Here is a 23869-nt window from a genome sequence, read left to right as displayed (position 1 = left end):
TACCCTCTCAGGTGGACATGAAAGATCCTACAGCACAGTTCGAAAAACAGGTGAGGAGCATTGCAATTGTGTTACTGGACTAGGCACTAAGAATCCAGAGAGCAGAATTCAAATCCTTCCAAGGTCGTGGAGAAATTTAAACTCTGGTAATTATGTAAAGCTGGAAGAAAAATTAAGCTTCAGTAATGGTGACCATGAAACTACTGGATTCATGTAATAACCCATCTGGCTCATTAATGTTCTTCATGGAATGAAATCTTTTAAAAATAAATTTAGCGTATCATTTTTTCCAATTAAGGGGCAATTTAGCGTGGCCAATCTACCTACCCTGCACATTTTTGGGTTGTGGGGGCGAAACCCACGCAAACACGGGGAGAATGTGCAAACTCCACACAGACAGTGACCCAGAGCCAGGATCAAACCTGGGACCTTGGCGCCGTGAAGCAGCAATGCTAACCACTGTGCCACCGTGCTGCCTGATGGAAGGAAATCTAATGTCCTTACCTGGATGTTAGTCCAGACCCACAGCAATACGAGCATCTCTTAAGCATCCTCTGCAAACCAATCGGTTGTATCCAATTGCTACGCTAAATTCTAAGATGATGATAACTGGGCAAAGCACCTGGCACTAGGTATCGGGCCCAACCATGTGGAAAATAGTACCTTGGGGAAGGGGCAAGTGACCGGGAAGAACGAGTTTAGCTAAACAGGCGGCAATCAGAAAAAATAAAGTTATTAACCCTAAGATCTTGTTATCAGTTTAGCTGCATCACTGAACTTCTCTGGGCCAATGTTCCTATGAAGTAAATTATTCAAAGAACAAAGAACAGTACAGCACAGGTACTGGCCCTTTGGCCCTCCAGGCCTGCACCAATCACGTGTCCTATCTAGACCAACCGCCTATATCCTTCTGTACCCTGTCTGTTCATGTGTCCATCCAGATAAGTCTTAAAGATCGCTAACCTATCTGCCTCAACCACCTCATGGCAATGCATTCCAGGCCACCACCACCCTCGTGTGAAAAGACATACCCCGCACATCTCCACTGAACCTATCCCCCCTCACTTTGAACTTGTTCCCCCTTGTAATTGTCATTTTCGTCCAGGGTAAAAACTTCCAACTGTTCACCCTATCTATACCCCTAATAATTTTATAAACTTCTATCAGGTCGCCCCTCAGCCTCCGTCTCTCTCTAGGGAGAACAATACCAGTTCATTCAATCTCTCCTCATAGCTAATACCCTCCATACCAGGGATACCAGGCAACATCCTGGTAAACCTTTTCTGTACTCTCACCAAGGTCTCCACATCCTTATGATAGTGTGGTGACCAGAATTGGACACAGTATTCAAAATGTGGCCTAACCAACGTTCTATATAACTGTAACATAATTTAATCTTTTATACTCGATACCTCATCCTATGAAGCATGCCATATGCTTTCTTTACCACTATTTCCACTTGTGCTGCCACTTTTAAGGATCTGTGGACCTGTACACCCAGATCTCTGTGTCTCTATGCTCCTGATGGTTCTGCCATTTGTTTTATAGCTTCCACCTGAATTGGATCGACCAAAATGCATCACCTCGCATTTGTCCGGGTTAAATTCCATCTGCCATTTCTCCGCCCAATTTTGCAGCCTATCTATAACCTGCTGTAGTCTCTGACAATCTTCATCACTATCGGCAACTCCTGCAATCTTAGTATCATCTGTAAACCTGCTAATCAGACCAGCTACTTTTTCTTCCAAGTCATTTATATATATTACAAATAGCAGAGGTCCCAGTACTGATCCCTGAGGAACACCACTCGTTACAGACCTCCATTTGGAAAAACATCCTTCCACTGCTACCCTCTGTCTAAGGCCAAGCCAGTTCTGAATCCGTCCAGCTAGTTCACCTCTGACCCCATGTGATTTAATCTTTTGCACTAGCCTGCCATGAGGGCCCTTGTTAAATGCTTTATTAAAAGTCCATGTAGACAACATCCACAGCCGTTCCCTCGTCAATCATTTTTGTCACCTCTTCAAAAAAATCAATTAAATTAGTGAGACATGACCTCCCTCATACAAAACCATGCTGTCTGTCGCTAATAAGACCATTCACTTCAAAATATGCATAGATCCTATTTTTAAAAAATATATTTTTTATTCTCCTTTTTTCACATTTTCTCCCAAATTTACACCCAAGAATAAACAATAATCAGTAGAGAATGTAATGTCAATCCCCATATCAATAACAACAATCCCATCCTCCCATCAAACCCCAGACATTAGCCCACAAGTTAACATAAACAAATGACAAAAAGGAATCAGGAATCATCCAGAGTCACCATTAACACATAAAGTCCCTCTCCCCCAACCCTCCCAACACCCGCCTAATGTTCGATGTGATCCAATTCTCGAAAGTGCATAATGAATAACACCCATGAATTGTAGAACCCCTCCATCCTTCCCCTCAGTTCAAATTTGACCTTTTCAAGCGTCAAAAATTCCAGCAGGTTCCCCCACCATGCCAAGGCACAGGGTGGAGAGGTTGATCTCCATGCTAACTGGATCCTCCTTCGTATAGATCCTATCTTTTTTTCCCTAAAATTTAGAGTACCCAATTCATTTTTTCCAATTAAGGGGCAATTTAGCGTGGCCAATCCACCTAGCATGCACATTTTTGGGTTGTGGGGACGAAACCCACGCAAAAAAGGGGAGAATGTGCAAACTCCACACGGCAAGTGACCCAGAGCCGCGATCGAACCCGAGACCTTGGCGCCATGAGGCAGCACAGGAACAGGCCCTTCGGCCCTCCAAGCCTGCGCCGACCATGCTGCCCATCCGAACTAAAATCTTCTACACTTCCGGGGTCCATACCCCTCTATTCCCATCCTGTTCATATATTTGTCAAGCTGCCCCTTAAACGTCACTATCGTCCCTGCTTTCACCACCTCCTCTGGCAGCGGGTTCCAGGCACCCACTACCCTCTGCGTAAAAAACTTGCCTCGTACATCTCCTCTAAACCTTGCCCCTCGCACCTTAATCCTATGCCCCCTAGTAATTGACCCCTCTACCCTGGGATAAAGTCTCTGACTATCCACTCTGTCTATGCCCCTCATAATTTTGTAGACCTCTATCAGATCGCCCCTCAATCTCCTACGTTCCAGTGAGAACAAACCAAGTTTATTCAACCTCTCCTCATAGCTAATGCCCTCCATACCAGGCAACATCCTGGTAAATCTCTTCTGCACCCTCTCTAAAGCCTCCACATCCTTCTGGTAGTGTGGCGACCAGAATTGAACACTATACTCCAAGTGTGGCCTAACTAAGGAATGTTGTTTGGATTAAGGGGATTCCCTGTTGGGTTAATTAGATCTCAGTTTGGTAAAAATGATGTGCTAACTGGGAGGAGCCAAGGTACCAGGCATTTTGCAGAAAAACAGTTTAAGTTGGAGATGCGAGCGGAAGCCAAGCATTTCAATTCAGTTAAAAGATATGTCTATGGCTAGACAAGCAGCTTCTTTCCAAGCAGTTCAGAAGATTGGTTTTGGAAGAGGAGTTAAAACAAGCTGGAGCAGCTTCTGAAGAAATACAGCCAAAGTTTCTGCATGGTTCTGACCAGATTCAGGTCTTTTCTTTAAAGCAGCGTGGAAAGATCTATTTTTATCTAGACATCGCTGTAAAGCAAGTATTCTTGAGTGCTAACTGTATTTTAAACAGTGAATTGAGAGTTGAAACTTTTTTTTGTTGTTTGAGTGGGAATAGAGATAGCTAATAAGGGTTATTATATTGACTGTGTTGATTAGCATTGTTTAAGGGGTAATTGTAAGTTATTTTCTGGTGTTACGTTAAAGATATTTTAATACCCTGTTAGCAACAGTTTGTTTTAACATACCATTTCCATATTTATTTGTGCAATCACTCCTGGAACGATATATCCTTTCCTCACAGTCTTACAAAATTAAAATAAATTACTGGGGTTGCTGTCCAGTATCCCAGCCATTGTAGGGGTCTTATCGGAGATTGTAATACCAAGAAGGGATGTTTCATCAGAAGTAATTTACTGAGATGATGGATCATTCCAACAGGACACAGCTGACATCAGGCTATTGGTTGCTGAGGTACCCGCAATAATGACGCTTGGAGTGTAAACAGTAAAGAAGGCTTTAATAGACTAAGAACTATGCTAGAGCTGAGACATGTGCTAACTGCTGCACAGCCCACAAGGCAGCCCCTTATATATGGCTCACAGATGGGCAGAGCCAGAGGCGGAGTCCCCAGGGTTCCAAGCCCGGTCTTAAAGGGGACATCACCTTTCATGATGACAAGGCAGTAACCGTTCATCACAGTTGGTAATTGGCTTGGGAGGAGACAGAGAGTAGGGACAATGGGCTGTATCTCTAATTGGTAGGGTGCGACTAGAGGTGTCCCATAGGGATTTGCGTTAAGACCTCAACTGCTCGTCACATTTATTCATGACAAGTGACAGAATAGAAAGCCACATATCCAACTTTACGGATTCGCAAAGGTATGTGGCATTATAAGCAGTGTGCATGAAAGCATGGATTTATAAAGATATTGATAGATTAATTGAATAGGCAAAACTGTGGCAAATGGACTTCAATTAAGACAACTATGGGAACATCCCCTTTGGACTTAAAAACATAATATTAGAGTAACTGAATGATGAAAAGCCAGAAAGTCCAGAGGTCCAAAGTCTTGGGAGTCCATGTAAATGGATCGTTAAAATTCAAACTGGTACAGGAAATAATTAAAAGGCTAATGGATTTCTAGTCTTTGTATATGACTAGACTACAAGTGGTAGAAGTCATGCTTCAGTTATACATAGTTCTGGGTCGACCACACTTGGGCAATAGTTCTGGGCACCATACTTTATGAAAGTTATCTTGTCCTAGGAGGGGGTGCAGTCTCGATGTATCGGAATGACAGCTGGATTCCAAAATTAAATTACGAGAGATTACACAAACTAGGGATATATTCCCTGGAATTTAGAAGGCATGATTTGATCTTCAGTATTCAAGATATTACGGAGAACTGATAATGATACCAGTCGGTAATTTAGAACCAGATCTTTCAGGACAAAAATGAGGAAACACCTCTTTGAACAAAGGATGCAAGATATTTATTTCCACAAATAGCAATTGATGCTAGATCAATTGTTACTTTCAAATCTGTGATCGATGGGCGATTGTTAACCCAAGATATGAAGGAATGTGGGGAAAAGGTGGGTTTGTGGTTTAAGGTCACATATCAGCCATTTCGAGCTGAATGGGAGAACAGGCTCAATAGTTTATTCCTGTTCCTATCTTTGCAGTACCTGTAATGTCACTACATGCAAGATAAAGAATCTTGTGAATACCAAAGAACATTTTCTACAACACTGCCTTCCCGACCCAGCACAGCAGTAGTAACTCTACTGGATCTATGTTGCGCAATTAAGCAGTGTCACATCTGGGAGTTTAGATCTACAGTGCATTCAAATCTAATACTTCTTTCACTTGATCGATGACTTGGAAATAATGCCATTAATGCAATCCTGGCTGCCCTTTATAGAACAGTTTGTATTGATGGCTGGAATATTGCTAACTTAGAAAGGAAGACTTGTATCTATATAACACCTCACAATCTCCCAACGTGCTTTACAGGCAATGGTATAATTTCAAGAGTAGTCACTGTTGCAATGTAGGAAAAGAGACAGCCAATTTGTGTACAGCAAGATCTGATAAACGACAATGAAATCATCTGTTTTACTGAGGGGTAAATGCTAGCCAAGACATCAGGGAGAGCTTGTGTGCTCTCAATGTTACAGGATTGTTTAAGTTTTGAAAGATGGCACCTTCAACAGTACAGCCCTCCCTCAGCATTGCACTGGAGTGCCAGCCTAAGCATTTATGCTCAGACCAAAGATGTGCAAGGTTAGGTGAATTGGCCATGATACAATTGCCCCTTAAGTGTTCAATGATGTTCAGGTTAAGTGGGGTTACGGGGGAGTGGGCCGAGGTAGAGTGCTCTTTCAGAGGGTTGGTGCAGGCCCAATGGGCTGAATGACCTCCTTCTGTACGGTAGGGTTTCTTTGGTAAGTCTCTAGAGTGGAATTTGAATCCACTCATCAGGAGCACCACTCAACCAGGGCTGACATCTACCAGTCTGAAAGTGCCTAACATTTATTAACTGATTGACAGTGGTGAACTCCCAGTGGCTGCAACGCTCTCTAGGTGATTATATACCATGCAAGATATGCACTGAGGCTCCAGCTCTCAACAATAATCACACACAAGTGGCAACTTCTCAAAATAAACTCCCCTATCCCACTAAGGCTGGCAGTCAGTCGGGGTGGCTTAAAAACATAGTTTATCATGGCTGCTGGCCTTGGTTCGGCACAGTTTCAGAGTTAGCGACAGTTCCATGAGACCTACTTGCTGCAAGTTGCCGACACTAACATGGCAGTAAGCTCAACATGGAAGCAGCTCTGGTTGAGGAGACAGTCAGTCTCGGAGGTTCACAAGGAGGCATGCACAACGGAACTCTCTCTTTCTGTCTTTGCATCAGTCTTTGGACTATTGTCAATAATCCTGTAAATTCAAACTCTGTTGTTTAGTGCAACTGTACTTCATCACACTACTTTAAAAAAATTTTTTTAAAGATTTTTACTTATTTATAAATTTAAAGAGTGCCCAATTCATTTTTTCCCAATTAAGGGACAATTTAGCGTGGCCAATCCAGCTACCCTGCGCATCTTTGGGTTGTGGTGCGAAACCCACACAAACACGGGGAGAATGTGCCAACGCCACATGGACAGTGACCCAGAGCCGGGATCGAACCTGGGACCTCGGTGCCGTGAGGCAGCAGTGCTAACCAGTACACCACCGTGCTTCCCATCCCACTACTTTCTTCATCCAAGGATCAGTCAACTGCATCCTATTGATGGCATTTATAATCTGTAACATAAACAGATTTATTTGTTGTCAACTATGTTCAATGATACTTCTCAGAGGATTCAACAACAAGAGCAAACTGTTGATCATCACACATGGGAGACTGATAGCAAAGCCCGTGGGATGCAAGGGAATTTGGCAAATCGGATCCAGAATTGGCAGATTGGCAGGAAACCGAGGGCGATGGTCAAGTGGTGTTTTTTTTTTTATTTGTGTCCAGTGGGGTCCCACAGGAATCAGTGTTGGGGCCCTTGCCGTTTGTGGTTTTTAGACTTGAATGTAGGAGGGTTGATCAATAAGTTTGTGGATGATACAAAAATTGGTGGGGTGATAAATAGTGAGGAGGATAGCCTTAGATTACAGAAGGCTATAAATGAGCTGATCAGTGGCAAATGGAATTCCATCCGGATAAGTGTAAGGTGATGCACTTAGGCAGAACAAAGAAGGCAGGGGAATACATTATGAACAGCAGGACCCTGGGAAGCACCAAGGATTAGAGGAATCTTGATGTGTATGTACACCAGTCCCTTAGAATCATAGAATTGTAGAGTGGCAGGGCAGGTGTTTAAAGTGGTTGAAAAGGCATATGTATACTTGCCTTTAAATTAGCTGAGGCAGAGAGTTAAATGCAGGGAGATTATGCTGGAATTATATAAAACATTGATTAGGCCACAGCTAGAGTTTTGTGTTTGATCTGGAATCCACATTATAGGAGGGATGAGATAGCACTAGTAAGGGTGCAGAGGAGATTTACCAGAATGTTGAATGGGCTGGAGTTTTAGCTACGACGAGAAATTAGTTAGACAGGGGGTGTTTTCCTTGGAGCAGAGGAGACTGAGAGGGGCATGATTGAGATGTATAAAATTGTGAGGGGCATAGAAAGACAGAAAGAATTTTTTTTCCCCCTTGGTTGAGGGATCAATGACCAGGAGGCAAGAGGTTCGGAGAGGACGAGAGAAAACATTTTCATCCGGAGGGTGGTGGGAGTGTGGAACCCGCTGCCTGAGGAGGGTGGTGGAGGCACAGACCCTTACAACATTTAAGAAGTATTTAGATGCCAAAGCATACAAGGCTATGGGCCAAGTGCTGGAATATGGGTTTAGAATTGTTAGGTGGTTGTTTCGATTTTTACTTGATGGGTCGAAGGGCCTTTTCTGCGCTGTAGACCTCAATGACTCTGCAGGTACCCAGAAGTCACTCCCATTCATGCTTTGGTCAATCTGACATTGCGGAGTGGGGCAAAATGGAAGGTCCAAGCAAGCCATCAGTGATATTGGTGCATACTATCCCATATAGGTATGTTAAAGGTTAGTGTGCAGTGCCGTGACTATCCGCCAGCCGATATAAACGGTGCAGATTGCACTGCCTGACTTCATCAGTATCAAGCAATCTGATTCATTAAAAGAAACAGCACAAGGTAACAGAACAAAACTACAACCACAACTTGAATTAATTTGCACCTTCAGTGTAGTAACACATGGGGGGTGGGGGGGGGGGGGGGGGGGGGGGTTGGCGGTAGCTGAGAAGGCTGAGGCAAAGGAAGTTGGAGATGCACAAGAGACCAGAGTTGGAGCAACACAACGCTCTTGGAGGATTGTAGGACTGGAGGAGTTTACGGAAATAGAAGAGCAGGGCCAAGGAGGAATGTGAAAGAGAATAAGAATTGGACTGCAAGCTAACGTGGGTCAGCAAGTATAAGGGTGACGGTGATTGGGATTTAATACACATTAGGATACAGGTAGTATGAGGACCTAGGAAATAGGAGCTAGAGTGGACCATACGTTCACTCAAACCAGTCAAAGCAAAAATAGCTGATCTTCTGCCTCAAAACATTACTCTCCAGCCAGTGCCCATATAAGATCTATATATCCCAGCCTTGAATATGGAACATAGAACATACAGTGCAGAAGGAGGCCATTCGGCCCATCAAGTCTGCACCAACCCACTTAAGCCCTCACTTCCACCCTATCCCCGTAACCCAATAACCTCTCCTAACCTTTTTGAACACTAAGGGCAATTTAGCATTGCCAATCCACCTAACCTGCACGTCTTTGGACTGTGGGAGGAAACCGGAGCACCCGAGAGGAAACCCACGCAGACACGGGGAGAACGTGCAGACTCCGCACAGACAGTGACCCAGCGGGGATTCAAACCTAGGACCCTGGCGCTGTGAAGCCACAGTGCTATCCACTTGTGCTAACCCTAAAATATACTCAATGATGAAGCTTCAACAACCTTCAGGAGGAAGACAATTCCAAACATTCACAACCCTTTGAGTGAAGACATTTCTCCTCATCTCAGTTCCTCAGTAATCACTCCTCATCCGGAGATTGTGACACCATATTTAGATCGTCCAGCCAGTAGAGCAATCTCTCACTACCCTACAAATCCTACAGAATTTTGTCCGTTTCAATGAGATCAGCTCTCACCCTTCTAAAATCCAGAGAATATCACCCCAATTTAGCTCCTATTTCCTAGGTCCTCATGCTGCCAGTATCCTAATGTGTATTAAATCCCATTCACCGTCACAGTGCAGACTCGAAGGACCGAATGGCCTCCTTCTGCACTGTAAATTCTATGACTCTATGAATTTACTCAGCTTCTCAACATAAGACTATCCTCAGGACAACCCTCTCATTCCAGGGATAAATTTAGTGAAGCTTCACCTGTACTGCAGCCAATGCAAGTATATCCTTCCTTAAATATAGAGACTTAAACTGCACACAATATCCAAATATGGTCTCACAAAACCCTGAATAACTATAGCAAGACTTCTTTATTCCTATCCTCCAATCCCCTTTGCAATTAAAGGGCAACGTGCCATTTGCTTGCTATACTTACGGGTTACCGTGTTTCTTGTACGAGACCACCCAAGTCCCTCTGAACTTATTTCTACCAGCTCCCCTTTATCTACTCAACTAGTTACATCCTCAAAATAACTTTTAATATATTTGTGATGCACAATTTCCCTTTTGTCAAACCATGACGACTTTGTCTGAGCATTCTATGATTTTCTAAGCGTATTGTTATCTTCCCAACAACTGATGTCAGGCTTAATGGGCCTGCGATGCCCTCTTTTTTTCCTCTCTACCCCCCACCACCACCTCCTTTCTTGAATAGTGGTATGGCTCACTAGGGCCATCTAGAATGTAGATTTTGAAAAATTATATTGGATAAAAATTTGGAAAGTTTGAACCACTGCATCTGCCATCACAGCAGCTACCTCAGTAAATTTCATTTGTAATGCATTTTCTTGTCAGTTACTGAATCGAACAATTAAATTCAAAAGCGCTTTTATATAACAGTAGCAAAAGAACACATCAAATTTAACTTCCCACCTTTAACTCAAATCGGTCTCATTTCCATCCCGTGTAACAATGAGCAGGCCAAACTTTCCAGACCACAGGTGATACAGTCCCCTGATAAGCATCTTCCAAATATTCTGTACACAAAATTTTGTTAAATGTTTTCCCCCCTCTGTCACACTCTCTCCACCATCCCCCCCCCCCCAATCATGCTTTTCCAGCCCCTCACAAAAAAGTCCCGCATTAAGTTAGCTCATTAATGGGGGCGCTACAATTCACCTCAATTTCTTGAGTGATGGAAAATGAGAAAACAACAGCTCGTGGTTCCCACATGTCATCCCATTGGTGTGGTTCACATATCAAGGGCAGAATTAAGAGTTGGTTAATCTTGCCCTCACATGAAACAGGGGTCCAGTTGCTCGGGTGAGATATAGGAAAGGTACTCCTCCTTCCACAGTATTCCAGCAATGAGTCATAAACCGATCTCTAGCATAATCACCAGTTGCAGCAGTGAAAACTTTACCATTTGTCATGTTACCCCACAGTGCCAATTCAGTTCTAAAATGTATGCAGCAGATTTGCCTCCTTTAGAAATTACGAGATCACTTTCATTGTCGCTGCTTGCATGTGCTCCATTTTCACTGCCTCCTGAAATTTACAATCAGTTAGCAATGCACTCTTCAAAAATTTGTTTCATCAGAAAACAAATTGAGAAACTTATGGTACTTGACCTATTTAACCAATACAATCAACTTACATTCATATGGAACCATGGCAAGATGTCCCAAGGCACTTCACCATAATCAGACAGTGAAAATTGACACAGCCAAAGAAGGAGATATTTTGACAAGTTAGCAAAAGCATGGTCAAAGGGTAAGCTTTCAGGACCTTCTTAAATGGAGAAAAGAGACACTTGGAGAGAAAACGTGTGAGGGAATTTCTGAGATTAAGAACAAGGCAGCTGAAAGCACAAGCAGCAATGGCATGGCAGAGGGACTTGGGGATGCACAGGGGTCACAGGTGGAGGAATGCAGAGATCTGGAAAGGCTTTAGGGCTGGATGTGGTTACAGAGGGGAAGAATTTTAAAGTCAAGGGAGCCAGGAGCCAATATAGGTCAACAAGCTGAAACATGATGGGCGAACAAGGAGAGTTTTGGATGAGCTCAGGTTTGGAGGGTGAAAGGTGGGAGGCTGGATAAAGAGGGCATTGCAAAAGTGGAGTCGGAAATATGTTGTTTCAGCTTCATACCACTGCTATACTGGTGGAATGCAAATCAAGTGTTTCAAGGCCTGAAATGACTCCAAAGCAAAGTGGAGCAAGACCCCCGGGGGAATGTCACTTCATTTTGCTCTGGGTCAGATGGGACCATGACTCTGGATTAATGTTAAAATCGGTGCTGTGCTAAAAAAAGACCATAAGACAAAGGAGCAGAATTAGGCCATTTGGGCCATCGAGTCTGCTCCGCCATTCAATCATGGCTGATCTGTTTCTCATCCCCATTCTCCTGCCTTCCCCCATAACCCACCATCCCCTATTAATCAAGAACCTCTCTCTCTCTCTCTTAAAGATACTCTATGATTTGGCCTCCACAGCCTTCTGAGGCAAAGAGTTCCACAGGTTCACCACCCTCTGGCTGAAGAAATTCCTCCTCATTTCAGTGTTAAAGGATCGTCCCTTCAGTCTGAGGCTGTGCCCTCGGGTTCTAGTTTTTCCTACTCATCGAAACATTCTCTCCACATCCACTCTATCTAGGCCTCTCGTATTCTGTAAGTTTCAATAAGGTCCCCCGTCATCCTTCTAAGCTCCAATGAGTACAGACCCAGAGTCCTCAACCCCTCTTCATATCGCAAGCTCTTCATTCCAGAGATCTGGAACCTCCTCTGAATCCTATCCAAGGCCAACAACACATCCTTCCTTAGATGCGGGGCCCAAACTGCTCACAATGCTCCATATAGGGCTTGTTCAGAGCCCAGAACAGCCTCTGATGTACATCCCTGCTCTTGTATTCTAGTCCTCTCGACATGAATATTAACATTGCATTTGCCTTCCTAACCTACACGTTAACCTGAAGAGAATCTTGAACTAGGACTCCTAAGTCCTTTTGTGCTTCTTATTTCCCAAGCCTTTTCCCATTTACAAAATAGTCTATGCCTCCATTCTTCCTACCAAAGTGCGTACCCTCACACAACAACGGTTGGTGCAACGGACACTGGTGCTGCAGTTATAGCATGGCTGCATTCCTGCAATGAGCGCTGATGTCTCTCTTAACCAAATGCTTCTCAACTGCCAGTGACTGTAAAATTAAGTAGCAAATGCATTTTCCATTATGATCTATGATGAAACAACTATATTGGGAGGTAGATCTTTTTCCAAACTACTGCCTCAGATTTTTGTACAAGCTTGACACTCACAATAACATATTGTCAAGAAAAACCGTTGTCTTTTTGCTTGAATTCTACCTTTTAAAAATTGTTCGTCAAATATGACTACCTTTTCACAGAGTTTAAAAAAATATATATTTATTAAAGTTTTTTAACACAATTTTTCTCCCTTACAAACAATAACCACCCCCCCCACCCCGTAACAAAATAACAAGAAATCGCGCAGAGCAAGATATATACATGGCAAAATGATATGTTTACATAGCTTTGTACACTGGCTCTCTCACGCACGTGCCAGTTTCCCCAACCCTTCATGTTATCTCTTGCTCATCCACCCCCCCATCCCCCACCACCGCCCCCCCCCCCCCCCATCCCCCACCACCGCCCCCCCCCCCCAGGTTGCTGCTGACCGACGTTCCTCTAACGGTCCGCGAGATAGTCTAGGAACGGTTGCCACCGCCTGTTGAACCCCTGCGCAGACCCTCTCAAGGCAAACTTAATCCTCTCCAGCTTTATGAACCCAGCCATGTCGTTTATCCAGGCCTCCACGCTAGGGGGCTTCGCCTCCTTCCACATTAGCAAGATCCTTCGCCGGGCTACTAGGGACGCAAAGGCCAGAATGCCGGTCTCTTTCGCCTCCTGCACTCCCGGCTCGTCCACTACTCCAAATATTGCTAGCCCCCAGTTTGGCTTGACCCGGACTTTCACCACCTGAGATATTGCTCCCACCACTCCTCTCCAGAACCCCTCCAGTGCCGGGCATGACCAAAACATATGGACATGCTTCGCCGGATTTCCTGAGCACCTTCCACATCTGTCCTCTACCCCAAAAAACCTGCTCAACCTCACCCTAGTCAAGTGCGCTCTGTGAACCACCTTAAATTGTATCAGGCTGAGCCTGGCACATGAGGAGGAGGAATTAACCCTACCTAGGGCATCAGCCCACAGACCTTCCTCAATATCCTCCCCCAGCTCCTCCTCCCATTTACCCTTCAGCTCTTCTACCAGCGCTTCCCCCTCTTCTTTCATCTCCTGGTGTATTGCCGACACCTTGCCCTCCCCGACCCATACACCCGAGATCACCCGGTCTTGAATTTCTTGTGCCGGGAGCAACGGGAATTCCCTCACCTGTCGCCTCACAAACGCCCTCACCTGCATATATCTAAAGGCATTTCCCAGGGGTATCTCGAACTTCTTCTCCAGTGCCCCTAGGCTCGCAAACGTCCCATCAATGAACAGGTCCCCCATTCTTCTAATCCCCACCCGATGCCAGCTCTGGAACCCCCCGTCCATCTTCAAACCCGTAGTTACCCCTGATCGGGGACCACACCGAGGCTCCCATTGCACCCCTGTGCCGTCTCCACTGGACCCAGATCCTTAGCGTTGCTGCCACCACCGGGCTCGTGGTGTACCTTGTTGGCGAGAGCGGCAGCGGTGCCGTCACCAACACCCCCAGGCTCGTTCCTTTACAGGACGCCATCTCCATCCTCTTCCATGCCGCCCCCTCTCCCTCCATCACCCACTTGCGGATCATCGCCACATTTGTTGCCCAGTAGTAGCTCCCTAGGTTTGGCAGCGCCAACCCTCCTCGGTCCCTACTTCGTTCCAGGAAACCTCTCCTTACCCTCGGGGTCCTATTCGCCCACAGAAACCCCATTATACTCCTACCTACTCTCTTGAAAAAGGCCTTGGTGATCACGATGGGAAGGCACTGAAACACAAACAGAAACCTCGGAAGGACCACCATTTTGACCGACTGCACTCTACCCGCCAGCGAAAGCGGTAGCATGTCCCATCTTGTGAAGTCCTCCTCCATTTGCTCCACCAATCCTGTCAGATTCAGTTTATGTAGGGCCCCCCAACTCCCGACTATCTGGATCCCCAGATACCGAAAACTCCCCTCCGCCCTCTTCAGCGGTAGGTCCCCTATCCCTCTTTCTTGGTCCCCTGCCTGTAATACAAAGAGCTCACTCTTCCCTGCATTGAGCTTATAGCCCGAAAACTCCCCAAACTCCCTTAAGAGTCTGCATGACCTCCGCATATAGCGACACATGATGCTCTTCTCCCCCTCGGACCACCCCTCTCCATTTATTAGACTCCCTCAATGACATGGCCAAGGGTTCGATCGCCAATGCAAACAACAGGGGGGACAGGGTGCACCCCTGCCTCGTTCCTCGGTACAGCCAAAAGTATTCCGACCTCCGCCAGTTCGTCACTACACTCGCCACCGGGGCTCTGTAAAGGAGCTTAACCCAACTGATAAACCCTCCCCCGAACCCAAACCTACGCAGCACCTCCCAGAGGTACTCCCACTCTACTCGGTCAAAGGCCTTCTCCGCGTCCATAGCTGCCACTATCTCCGCCTCTCCCTCCTCCGATGGCATCATTATCACGTTTAAGAGCCACCGCACAGTGTTTAATTGCCTGCCCTTTACGAATCCCGTCTGGTCCTCGTGGATCACCCCCGGGACACAGTCCTCGACCCTCGTGGCCAGCACCTTTGCCAGCAACTTAGCATCCACATTGAGGAGTGAGATCGGCCTGTACGATCCACATTGCAGTGAACAAAGAACAAAGAAGAAATGTACAGCACAGGAACAGGCCCTTCGGCCCTCCAAGCCCGTGCCGACCATGCTGCCCGACTAAACTACAATCTTCTACACTTCCTGGGTCCGTATCCTTCTATTCCCATCCTATTCATATATTTGTCAAGATGCCCCTTAAATGTCCCTATCGTCCCTGCTTCCACTACCTCCTCCGGTAGCGAGTTCCAGGCACCCACTACCCTCTGCGTAAAAAACTTGCCTCGTACATCTACTCTAAACCTTGCCCCTCTCACCTTAAACCTATGCCCCCTAGTAATTGACCCCTCTACCCTGGGGAAAAGCCTCTGACTATCCACTCTGTCTATGCCCCTCATAATTTTATATACCTCTATCAGGTCTCCCCTCAACCTCCTTCGTTCCAGTGAGAACAAACCGAGTTTATTCAATCGCTCCTCATAGCTAATGCCCTCCATACCAGGCAACATTCTGGTAAATCTCTTCTGCACCCTCTCTAAAGCCTCCACATCCTTCTGGTAGTGTGGCGACCAGAATTGAACACTATACTCCAAGTGTGGCCTAACTAAGGCAGTGGGTCCTTGTCCCGCTTTAGGATCAAAGAAATTGTCGCTTCCGACATTGTCGGGGGCAGGGTCCCCTCCTCTCTTGCCTCATTAAAGGTCCTCACCAGTAGCGGGGCCAACAGGTCTACGTATTTCCTGTAGAACTCCACCGGGAACCCATCCGGTCCCGGGGCCTTCCCCGCCTGCATACTCCCCAAACCCTTGCTCAGCTCCTCCAACCCAATTGGTGCCCCCAAACCAGCCACCTCTTGCTCCTCCACCCTCGGGAATCTCAGTTGGTCTAGGAATCGTCTCATCCCCTCTTCCCCCGCTGGGGACTGGGATCTGTACAGCTCTTCATAGAAGGCCTTAAATACCTTGTTTATTTTCGTTGCACTCTGAACCGTGGCTCCCCTTCCATCTTTGACTCCCCCTATTTCCCTCGCTGCCATCCTCTTACGGAGCTGGTGTGCCAGCATCCAACTAGCCTTTTCCCCATACTCGTATATCGTCCCCTGCGCCTTCCTCCACTGTGCCTCCGCCTTCCCGGTGGTCAACAGGTCTAACTCCGTCTGGAGCCGTCGTCTTTCCCCAAGTAATCTTTCCTCCGGGGCCTCTGCATATCTCCTGTCCACTCTCAAAATCTCCCCCACTAACCTCTCCCTTTCCATGCCCTCTGTCTTCTCCCGATGAGCCCTGATGGAGATTAGCTCTCCCCTGATCACCGCCTTCAACGCCTCCCATACCACGCCCACCCGCACCTCCCCGTTGTCGTTGGCCTCCCAAGTACCTTTCGATACACCCCCTCACCTTCCCACACACCACCTCATCTGCCAGCAGTCCCACATCCAGCCGCCACAGCGGGCGTTGGTCCCTGTCCTCCCCCAGCTCCAGTTCCACCCAGTGCGTGGCGTGGTCCAAAACGGCTATGGCCGAATACTCCGTCCCCTCCACCCTCGGGATGAACGCCCTGCCCAACACAAAAAAATCTATCCGGGAGTAGGCTTTGTGCACATGGGAGAAAAAAGAAAATTCCCTGGCCTGCGGCCTTGCAAACCGCCATGGGTCCACTCCCCCATCTGATCCATAAACCCTCCAAGCACCTTGGCCGCCGCCAGCCTCTTTCCAGTCCTTGATCTGGAGCGGTCCAGTGCTGGATCCAACACTGTATTGAAGTCCCCTCCCATTATCAGGCCTCCTATCTCCAGGTCCAGAATGCACCCCAACATGCGCTTCATGAATCCAGCATCATCCCAGTTCGGGGCATATACATTTACCAACACCACCCACGTCCCTTGCAACCTACCGCTCACCATCACATATCGCCCTCCATTATCCACTACGATAGTCTTGGCCTCAAATGACACCCGCTTTCCCATCAATATTGCCACCCCTCTATTCTTCGCGTCCAGTCCCGAGTGGAATACCTGTCCTACCCATCCCCCCCCCCCCCCCCCCCCCCCCCCCCCGCCCCCGGCCGCAGACTAGCCATCTCTTTTTTTGGGCCAGTCCCATGTCCACGGCTCCCTCACCCTCCAGTCCCCCAGCCGGGTGACCCCCGTCCCGACCACCTCTTCTATGTCCCATTCCCTTTCGGCCAGTGCAGCAGCAACCCTTCCCCCCCCCCCTTCCCTCCGCTAGACCCGTCTAGCTTTTTTGCTCCCCCCATATCACTCCCGTAAGTCAGCTGACACCTGCTGACCCCGGCTTCCCCCGCCGTCCCATTGACCTCCCCGTGTGGGAGTCTCCCAATCAATATGCGTTCCTTCGTTCCCCTTCCCGCGTGCGGGAAAAAAAACCCGCTTTCCAAAGCCCGCCCCCTCTGGTGCAGCTCCTGTCGCGGCCTTGTCTCTCTCCCCCAGCCCATGTAACATTTCCTGCGTGTGATTGACCCCCTATATACAACAACCATCACACATCAAACCTCAAACATCCCCCTCACAAACCCTCAGTTAAAGTCCAACTTTTCGGCTTGTACAAAGGTCCGCGCCTCTTCAGGCGTTTCGAAGTAATAGTGTTGGCCCTTGTATGTGACCCCACAGTCGCGCTGGTTGCAGCATTCCGAATTTCACTCCTTTCCGGTGCAACACCGCTTTAGCCCGGTTGAAACCCGCTCTCCGCTTTGCAACCTCCGTGCTCCAGTCCGGGTATATTCTGATCTCTGCATTGTCCCACTTACTGCTCCGCTCCTTCTTGGCCCATTTCTGGACCCTCTCTCTATCCGTGAACAAGTGAAACCTCACCACCATCGCCCTTGGCGGCTCATTTGCCTGGGGCTTCCTCGCCAGCACCCGGTGTGCCCCGTCCAGCTCCAGCGACCTCGAAGGGGCCTCCGCGCCCCTCATCGCCTGAGCATCGTGCTCGTGTATGCCCCGGCATCGGCCCCCTCCACTCCTTCAGGGAGACCCAGGAGCCGCAGATTCTTTCTCCTCGACCTGTTCTCCAGGTCTTCGAGTCTTCCCGCCCACCTCTTGTGTAGCACCTCGTGCTCCTCCACTCTCACCACCAGGCCCAAGAGCTCGTCCTCATTCTCACTGACTCATTTCTGTACCTCCTGGATCTTTACCTCGTGGGCCTTCTGGGTCATCCAAAAAGAACAAAGAACAAAGAAATGTACAGCACAGGAACAGGCCCTTCGGCCCTCCAAGCCCGTGCCGACCATACTGCCCGACTAAACTACAATCTTCTACACTTCCTGGGTCCGTATCCTTCTATTCCCATCCTATTCATATATTTGTCAAGATGCCCCTTAAATGTCCCTATCGTCCCTGCCTCCACTACCTCCTCCGGTAGTGAGTTCCAGGCACCCACTACCCTCTGCGTAAAAAACTTGCCTCGTACATCTACTCTAAACTTTGCCCCTCTCACCTTAAACCTATGCCCCCTAGTAATTGACCCCTCTACCCTGGGGAAAAGCCTCTGACTATCCAGTCTGTCTATGCCCCTCATAATTTTGTATACCTCTATCAGGTCGCCCCTCAACCTCCTTCGTTCCAGTGAGAACAAACCGAGTTTATTCAATCGCTCCTCATAGCTTATGCCCTCCATACCAGGCAACATTCTGGTAAATCTCTTCTGCACCCTCTCTAAAGCCTCCACATCCTTCTGGGAGTGTGGCGACCAGAATTGAACACTATACTCCAAGTGTGGCCTAACTAAGGTTCTATACAGCTGCAACATGACTTGCCAATTCTTATACTCAAGAATTCTTATCCCTAGTCCTTCAATTGCCGACAGCATAGGCGCCAGCATCTCAATGCGCAGCTCCTCGAAGCAGCGCTTGATGACCTCCTGCAGCTCCGGCCTGCACACCGCGTTGTCCCCGGCCGCCGCCATTTTGTTTTTTTCCCCCTCGCTTCTCCCGCTGCTCCAATGCCGCTTTTTTGGCCGTTGCACTTCTGGTCCGGTCCATAAAAGTTGGAGGGGGACCTCTCTCTTCCCTTCCCCACGGGTTGTCTTCGAAAAAATTCCATTGGGGCTCCTCTAACGAGCCCGAAAGTCCGTAATAGCGGGAGCTGCCGAATCGTGCGGCTTAGCTCCGCATAGCCGCAACCGGAACTCACCTATTCACAGAGTTAGTGATATTAGACAATAGACATAACAGAATTGGTCTGGGGGTTTTTTCTGACTAACTACCACTGCTCAAGGCACTTTTAATTTCAACCACCGACTAATTCACCAATTTGATACATAAAATTAAGTGTTCATCTGTTACAAGGGAATTACAGCTCTTTCAGAACTTTCCAACAGCTCCCCATTGGTTAAGTCAATTCCTTGCATCGCTACAAATGGAAATCAGCCAACATGACAAGCTGACTATACAGAGCAGATGGATAATTTCTGCATAACACAAACTACCTGTAGCATAGAACGAAACATACCATCAGGCCAAAATCAGTGTGACATCCAATTGCTGTTCTAATTAATTTACAATGTCTGAATATTCTCGTGCTATTTTCAAGCTAGTTCTATCCAAAAACTAGGCAATGGTTTGCCTAACCGGTTCATCCAAAGATATGGGTAAGTATTTGCAAACAGTGACATTATGGGAAAATTGCATTGTTGACAACATTCTCATTTTAGAGAGAAGGTCAAAGGATCAAGCCCTACTCCCAGGGTTTCAGTGCATCATCTCAGATGTTACTACAATTCAAAGTACCTAATTGGGTGAAAAGCACTTTGGGGTGCATTGACACCATGCTGGACACCATATAAATGCAAGCTCTTTCAGCCATGGCTCAGTTGGGAGAATTCTCACCTCGTGAGCCACAAGAAAATGGATTCAGTTCCCACTCCAGAGACTAGAGCACAAAGTCGAGGCTGAAAACAGGCAGCACAGAGGGAGTGCTGCACTGCTGGCGTAGATGTTCATCAGGCAAGATGTTAAACAGGCTCTGTCTGCCTTCCCACCCAGTTGTGTGTAAAAGATCCCATGAAACTATTATTAAGAGTATGAGAGTTCTTCCCAGTGTCCTGGGCAAGATTTATTCCTCAACAAATTTCAAAAAAATACATTATCTGTACATTATTACATTGCTGCTTGTGGAAGCTTGCTGTGCACAAATTAGCTGCTCATGTTTCCTCTGTTACACCAGTGACTCCACTTCAATAGCTATGAAATGCTCTGGCATAACCGGAGGTTGTAAAAGGCGGCAAATAAATGCAAGTTGGTCTAATTTTCTCTGGCTAACTACCAATGTCTAAAGGTCACCAACATTGCCCCCTATAGCCCCACCCCATACTCCCACACACTAATTGAGCATGTTAAAACAGAAGCCTTTAGGTGTTACAAGGAAAGGGCAAATCTCACACTTACTGCTCATTGAGAACTTCAAGAGCCAGTCAGCACATTGAACAGCTCAGCACTATCAGAGCAGAATATGGATAGGGGGATGCATATATTATTTTGAATCCTGCAATCTGGCTTTGAATTCCTCTATGCTCCAATTATTTTCCAGGGTTTTTTTTTTGGGAGGGGGGGGGGATGTTTTTTGGGGGGATCCATTACATGTAGACTCTTGAATCTAAGATTTCCCATGTCCCTACAATCAGGCAGTTTAAATAATCCAAATGAGGCAGACAACACCATGTTGATTATTGCCTTCTCGTGATGCCATTATATAAAGTATTTCCGAGTTCACATTTTACTAACATATCTTACTAATGATTGGGCGACATGCAACCACAGTAAAGTCGGGGAAAGAGGGAGTGGTTTGTGAATTGAGTTATTAACTATCTGCATGCTGCTTTGAAGCTACTCGCACACCCCACCGTGAATGATTTGTCTGCTCAACTTTGAAACAACTTCCTGCAAACATTTTACAGGGGTGAGGCTGTGAAAAAAGCAGATCCTGGCTATTCCGAACAGGAAAACAAAGTGTTGCTTCAAGATAAGCAGATTGCCATTAGTTGCTTCCCACATCAGAATTTCCCAGTTTAAGCTGCACAATGTATTTTCCCCCAGAAGTACCGCTGGCACACAACAGATCCCAGGAGAAGGCCCAGCCCCAAGCATTCCTCCTACATGGGCACCCATGAAAATTCCCTAAATAAACGTGGGATTCAATACATCTTTAAAGAGCTCTCGATATCAGCTCATTGAGTCAGAGCATTCAGTTTCCTGTTGCCTTGAACAACTTGGAGGGGTGCCACCAACAATGACCTTTTGATATCCCGCAGAACATTACAAGGAAAGCACACATGAGGCAGACAACAGGATGATTACTGCCCCCTCTAGTGATCTCATTACACCAGGTCATATGCTTTGACAATGACTGAATGGCATGCAACCTCCCTCCACAGTAAAGTTTAGGGGCGAAGGAGCCTTTACAGTGCAGAATGAGGCCATTCGGCCCATCGAGTCTGTACCGGCCCTCGGAAAGGACTTCAAACATGCTACTTTCCAGCCACAAGCCCAAGGTTACCACACTGAATGGCTCAATTCGGTCAACTTTGAAACTTATATATGTTTGCAGGGGTGAACGAACTTATCCTGTAAAAAAAAAAGATCGCGAAGGCGAATCCTGTGTAAAGCGGGTCACAGACACCCCAATAGAAAATACAGTGAACAAAAATTAATGATGTCAGTAACCGCACGCTTTAATCTTATGATTCTGTGCTAACCTGGACTCCCACTCCTGGAGCAAACGTTGCTCACTAAAGAACAAAAGTTAAGAAAGTCACTCACAGCTGCTTCCCCCTAGTCACTGAGTGAGAGGGTTTCACCCAAGTTGCCTCTCTGGACGGGTCAGTGTTGATAAATGAAGCCAGTCCCCCCTCACCATTCGCCTGTCGTCTCCTCCTAACCCGATCGCATTCTCCACCAAAACTCCTGAATGTTTGGGGATTTCCTAACTTCGACTTTCGCCCTTGCCATTGGCTCAGGGCAAATCACATTTTTTCCATAACACTGGCCAATTGCTGCAACAAGGGACGGTCTCCAAGCTTCACATGGGATGGAAATGAAAGAGCATTTTCCTGGCTCCAGATGTGTTTATTATCTCCAAGGCACACATACACAAATCAGTTTACATGACATTGCAATCAATTCCAACAGGATTGTATATAAAATGCGTATCTAACAAAAAAAAACTTTTTCTAAGTAAAGCAAATGAAAAAGCATCCTCAACAGTGACAAATACTCCTGAGGTCAAATGTATATTTATATATGTATGATGTCTCTTTCGAAGAGGTGGATACTTAGGAAGTAAAAGGAAACGATGGGAGCGAAGAAGTGGAGAGGGGTACATAACTTGATAACGTTTTGATAACTTTTGGAGAAGTTATTGCAGAGAATGAGAGGTAATCAGTGGCAAAAGAACAGAGGGAGAGGGTGTGGTGTGGAAGAGAACTGCAAAATATACTCCTGCCTGAAGTTTTTAGCTCGGATAGGGTGGAGGAAACCCACTTCACTGTGGGAAAGCATTCCCGGGGTCAGTGTACAGGACTTCATTCAGGAAAGGGCTGGAATGAAAATGGGTGCAAGAGGGTTGGAAGGGTAGTATTGGATGCAATGAGGGGCATAACTGGGAAATGTCCCAGAATTAGAGGAACATCAGCGTCAGGAACACTTCAATAGTCTTACACTTAGTTTCTCAAATCTATTTTATTCACTAAGGTTGATCCGATTGCTTCAACTGGAAGTGTATCAAACTTTTCCGAGAAAGGAACACAGAAAGAGGGCTCCTTGCTCTTGATATTGGAGCCGGGGTAGGTGGTGAGTTATAAGTACATTTGGAGACGCTCCCTTGGTTTACGGAACTGCTCCTTTATTCCCAGAAGTGATCTCAAAAATGTCCCGGAATTCTCAACATGAAGTATGATACAGAAATTACAAGATACACAGATGCGCTGGGTCTGGCTCAGTGTCCGCGTTTCTGGCAGAGGCTACATACAAGAAGAAAAGTTGGGAACCGATGTTAGAGAGAGATGGCCCAAAATCCACCGCACTATCCCAGTTTATCACAGCTCAGCCCAGTAAAAATCCAGCTCAGCACAGCCCAGTTCATTCCCCGAGCCTCCCAGGAAGGAGTCGGCTCCCCGGCTGGAGGCTGCTCTCAGCTGTCGGCCCAGCGGCTTCTCGGCAAGGGTAGGGGTCGTCTTGGGAAATGCATTCACCAATTTTCTGAACAAAAACAAAATGAATGAAGATACAAAAATAAAATTCTCGTTCCCATACCGGGAGTCGAACCCGGGCCGCCTGGGTGAAAACCAGGAATCCTAACCGCTAGACCATATGGGAGGAGTTATGATAAGCTGTTTCTGAGCTGCCTCTAAAGACTGTGATGAGGTCACATTACATTCATACGGAAATTGACACTGGGTTGCACTCTGCAGGCAGATACTGTTCTAACTCCTGGAGATAATTGATACTCTTAACTACAATTAAAGATTTGTTCCTGAGCTAACTCCAATAGATAGTTGGTACTGGGCTAACTCCAATAAAGAGTTGGTACTGGGCTAACTTCAATAGAGAGTTGGTACTGGGTTAACTCTAATAGAGAGGTGGTACTGGACGAACTCCAGTAGAGAATTGCTACTGAGCTAACGCCAATAGAGAATCGATACTGAGCTAACGTCAATAGAGAATTGATACTGGGCTAACACCAATAGAGAATTGATACTGGGCTAACACAA

At 46.7% G+C, this 23869-nt stretch overlaps 1 protein-coding gene and 1 non-coding gene across 6 annotated transcripts in view; both read right to left on the bottom strand.

Annotated features, from left to right (window-relative positions):
• Positions 1-22078, bottom strand: part of LOC140420974 (ETS-related transcription factor Elf-1-like) — a 371469-nt gene extending 349391 nt beyond the window's left edge. For 4 of the 5 annotated variants that reach the window (XM_072505189.1, XM_072505195.1, XM_072505193.1 and 1 more), the window contains exon 1: positions 21921-22078. The gene's annotated coding sequence lies outside the window, so the exon portion shown is untranslated. The remainder of the gene's footprint in view (positions 1-21920) is intronic. The other variant, XM_072505191.1, reaches the window with a different exon arrangement.
• Positions 22079-23402: 1324 nt separating this feature from the next.
• On the bottom strand, positions 23403-23474 carry trnae-uuc (transfer RNA glutamic acid (anticodon UUC)). The gene has a single exon. It is a non-coding gene; the product is annotated as a tRNA-Glu (tRNA).
• Between the last annotated feature and the right edge of the window lie 395 nt (positions 23475-23869).

The sequence above is a fragment of the Scyliorhinus torazame genome, chromosome 5, assembly GCF_047496885.1.
Source record: "Scyliorhinus torazame isolate Kashiwa2021f chromosome 5, sScyTor2.1, whole genome shotgun sequence".
In the NCBI taxonomy this organism is placed as follows: domain Eukaryota; kingdom Metazoa; phylum Chordata; class Chondrichthyes; order Carcharhiniformes; family Scyliorhinidae; genus Scyliorhinus; species Scyliorhinus torazame.
This window is presented reverse-complemented; position numbering and strand designations above follow the sequence as displayed.